This window comes from Montipora capricornis, chromosome 12 (assembly GCF_036669925.1).
Source record: "Montipora capricornis isolate CH-2021 chromosome 12, ASM3666992v2, whole genome shotgun sequence".
Classification (NCBI taxonomy): Eukaryota; Metazoa; Cnidaria; class Anthozoa; order Scleractinia; family Acroporidae; genus Montipora; species Montipora capricornis.
Window position 1 is genome coordinate 3,276,169 of NC_090894.1, and position 5,000 is coordinate 3,281,168.

Here is a 5,000-nt window from a genome sequence, read left to right on the forward strand (position 1 = left end):
CTATAAAAGTAGAGAACCAAATAATAGTACTGAATAATAGCGCGGTTTTGAATTGAGTGTTGAAAGTAATTAGCGAATAGACCAATTCGGCTAACTCAGTGTTGTACCCAATTCAAATCTTTTGGGAATAAAACGTTTTGTTCCAAGTTTTTCCATATCATTTAAATGTGAATGCTTCATTGTCATGCAAATTCAACACACAAAGAATCTTAACCCCGAGAGATTGGGTACAACATTGAGTTAGCCGAATTGGTCTATTGCTTTGGTTTATGATTACTTCACTCATTGATTGGTTAAAAGTTCTCGCGCCACGTTTTCAACCAATCAGAAGTGAAACCAAAATTAATCGTGGCTCGCGCGTGCACCTTTTCCCGCGCTTTGTTTCGGCTACGTGTTGTTACTTCGAGTTTTGATTGGTTTACCAGATTGTTTCCGTCTTTTTTGATTGGTCAAAGTAATTATTCTGGTTTTGGTTTTACGATACTGGATTGAAACTCGCTCTAATAATAATAATAATAATAATAATAATAATAATAATAATAATAATAATAATAATAATAATAATAATAATGATAATGATAGTAATAATGTTAATAATAATGATAATAATAATGATAATAATAATAATAATAATAATAATAATAATAATAATAATAATAATAATAATAATAAATTACTGTCCTCTAAATAAAAAAAAGTCTAATCAGAAAATGCTCTATTAAAAAGGAAGTAAAGTGGGAAGAAGTTTGACTGTTGATTTTCAACTGTTGCTCAAATGACTCTCTCCAAGTGAATTATTCATCGACCATTTTGCTCGTTTACTGCAGACAAGGGATGAGGTACACTGACGACATGCATAATCCTTTTCGGACGAACTGGGAAAAGCATTTTTAGTGCATCTTTTAAATCTTCGCGTGTAATGACGGGGCACCACTGAGAAGCATCCAGCGTACGCGTCTTGTTGAGCCATTCAGTAAGTGCGTGTGGGAAGGCCAAGATAGTTCATCTACATGTCCGAATTAATACGAGACGAACAAAAGCCGCAGAAGCTACAAGGGATGTTTGCCTAAGTTCGTTCTATTTAACAATTAGATTATTCACTCTCGATTTCTATGAGGTGATAATGGAATTCTTACTAAAATTTACTTCAAATAACGGTTTCCAATTATTTCGTGACGTATTATTAAACTTTGCGCACGAAAAAGATCGCTGGGATTGAATTGCCATTTAAAATCTAAGTTGTGCGCGCGAGTGCATCAGCTTTTTCAATAATTTTAACTTTTTTTGAAAGTCAAGAAACCGTAAATGTCCTTTGTTTAGACTTATCAGAAATTTCCTCCAAAACTTTGGAAAAACGAAAAAACGTTATTTCCAAGACGACCTCCACACTCACTGCACACTAATTAAACAATAGAGTGTTTCTGTCGAGGAACTATCGGCTGATAGTTGCCCCGCGGAAATTTGATCTTCCTAAAACAAATATTTGCCCGAGAAGCGAAGCTTAAGGACGGTGCCTACTATTGTTATGGCGCATACGTTCTGCGCATCTCGAGATACTCCGATTTCCTATCGGTGATGCTTACTAATACAGGGATATTTTTGCGCGGTTTAAAACTATCCGGAGAAAGTAGATCTTAGTAAGTACTCTTGGTATCCAAAAAGAAAATCGTGGGTAACCATGCATTTTTGAGAGATAAGTAAACTTCAATTTGAGAAAGAACGCCATACATTGCCTTGTATTTTGAAGCTTTTTACAAATATTATTCATGAATTATGTTTGAAAAATGCGTGGTTACCCCCAATTTTCTTTTTGGATTTCAATAACACTTGTCAAGATCTACATTTCCTGCATAATCACACACCGGGGCTAAAATATCTTTAATTAGTAGGCACCGTCCTTAACATAAATACAAAAGAATTTAAAGGTGGTCGCCATTGATGAAAGTGGTCTATTGTGCGAACGCAAGCACAGGAAAAGGACAAATTTTGATCCTTGTGCTTGCGTCGAGGCCATTTTCATGGTAATCGTCGTCACTAGTCTTCTTTAAAAAAAGATATTCGTAGATGGACTTAAGGCGAGGCCCTTTTATCAGCCCTCACTAGTTTCTTGGAATTCCTTATCTAACCTCTATAACAGACATTAGGGCATCCCCTTTTTTTTTCGTTTAGTGTCGAATGCGTTTCCTCATACATGTATTGGGTCGGTCCGTCGGATTGAAAAAAAAAAAAAAAATCATAAACAGTCTTGGAATCGGAGGCCTGGTACCCTAGCATCATAGCTGTGGAGCCAGGAAAACAATATGACGTGAACCCAAATCAATATGGCGGAAAAGTTGGTGGATGTTGTTGCAAAATTAAGACAGCGTGGGGAAAAGGATCAACCACCGAAACTCCTATTTGACATGCAAATGGTTTAAAACGTCGTTACCTTTTTTTTTTTCTTTTTGAAAATGCCAAAAATTTGGGTCGATCGGACGACCCTGAACGGACAAAAAAAAGGGATGGCTTTAGACGATATGAAAGAGCGATACAATACCTCTTTAATTTTGAGTGGCAACATGATTCTTAGCCGGTTAAGACCGTCAAACTTCAATTTAATCAAATGTCCGGTGTCACCTGTAGTGTTTTCTGAAAACAAAGGCACGTATGCATAATACGGTAAGGACCTGTACGGTAATATTCCCTACATTTCTGTTTTATTTCATCCAATAAAATATTTACTATATTTAAATTTAAGATGAGTACAAAAAAGGGATTAAAAATGAAAAATTAGATTGACAATCATTTTAAACGAAATTCGATTGAGACCTAGTGAGAAAATGGATGAACTAAAAACAATGCAACTTATTCAAAATGTGACGAAGAGTGGATGCGTCTTCCTCGATCAACGATGGCATATATTCTCACAATTCTAAAAAAATGAACACACATACTAAGACACATAAAACTGAATCCAACTTAAAATACTTACAAAAAAGTATTTGCAAATGCTGACTCTAATTAATTATTCCTACCTCTCCGATAAATGTGTTTTTTTTCTGTATTTCTTTCCTTGTTTCTTTTTTTTTTTTAAACTTGGCTGGAGACTAGTTCACTAATTGTAGATGAACTGCTTTCACCCGGAGTATAGTGAACGGATGCACCTGTAAAAAAATGATAGATATCGTAGAACAGAGGTTTGAAAGCTTAATAGACAACAAAGAACCGCTTTGGGTTGCAGTCCCTGATTTGTGGCTGTCCAGTTTTCACCAGAGGAAGGCTTTAAAACAATTGCCACAAATGAAGGCTCTTTGTTCATTTTTTTGTTCAACTGCTGCGTCCTTCCTCGAACGTCATTCCTAAAATCGTAATCACAACGCCTTTTAGTTGGTGTTTAATGCTTTTCAAGTTCGCCAGCGACGTGCCAGTTGCTTGCACTACATGCAATACCTTGCTAGTTGAACAGTAGGATTTCTGCCTTAATTGCTGACTGTAAAAAAATCATGTTGATGTTTTGCCGGGAAATGATCATTTTTTGGGCTGTTACATTCCTTGTGGTGTTTGCGCTGTATTTTATTATTATTTTGACCTTCCAGTTATTTCGAAAGGGCATCCAAACTGCAAAAGAAGACCTTGAAAGCCATTCGTCGAAAATGACCGACATCACGGAATGGAACAGTGACAATTTCGCAAAGGAACTGAACATTTCTACCAGCGAAAAAAACGATACAACAGAGATCTGCACAGACGATGTCTTTGCGTTCCCTCGAAATATACCTGATCGCTTTGTTGAGAATGAAGCTCTGGCTGGATTCAACAATGGCCGCCGTCCTTCAGGAGCCGGAATACCAGGTATGTGGCAAAATGAAGAATCGGTAGTGGAAGCGAACAAGGCGCCCCTGCCGTGCATGGTTTTGGCCTGTGCTGAAGTGAAGTAATTGCGACGGGTCGGTCGTGGACTACAAGTTTGAAGAGATTGTGTTTTGACGTTTTTTGTCGATTTTGTCGCGATGCTGTTTTAGTCGTTTTAATGCTTTAATGTTATCAGAAATCAAGCGTTTTCAATCCGTCGAAACAATAGCTTTGATGAACTCATGAAGACATTGTCTTTACAAACTTTTTAGAATGCTATCTTGTTTTAAGGTGAACATGTGAATTAATTAAAAGTTCCTCGTTCATTAATCGGTAGATATTTGTCCCTTGTCAATATGATTGGAATCGGCAAGTAACCACTCAACTGACAACAGCTCAAACAGTTGTGTTACATGAGAAAAATCTTATACGTTTTGTATGTCCTTCCAAAATTTGCATAAGCATCGTTATTTGGAGAAACTGTAAACAATGCTTATGCAACATTTTGCAGAGACAAACAAATACTAACAGAGACACCAAAGAATTTGTCAGCTGTTTTTGATGGCTAATAACAGGCTCGTTATCCAAGCTAAGTGGCTTAAAACGGAGATTACCAGAAAACAAATGCACGAATGTGCATGATGGCGGACGGGCGTATCCTCCCGTGCAATTTTGGTTCTTTCGCTTATTCTTATCACTCATTTACTTATTTTATCTGCTCGCGATGCTCAATACTATAAGTCTGGCTACCGTTGTTCGCGTCTACACCTGGAGGAGACCAGCACAACGATAGAACCTGTTAAAGTTTTCATTTTACGTCCAAGCTTCTCGACAGTTCGAAATAAAGGACAAGAAGAGCGTTCATGGCTTGTCGTGTTCCTTACGATGTGTCAGGAATATGCTCATTCCAACTAATCAAGTTCTCTGGTGATGTCCATCCCAATCCTGGCCCGTTCCGGACTGGCAAAAAGTTCCCCTGCGGCGAATGTCAGAAGTCCGTCCGAAGTAACCAGGACTCCATTTTGTGCGCCGCGTGCGATCAATGGTTTCACGCAAGATGCATAGGTATGGTCAAGCAAGTCTTTAAATATTATTTGGAAAACCATCACCTTGATTGGGAGTGTGCTTTTTGTTCTCTCCCTAAATTCAACGACTCTTTTCTCGACCAA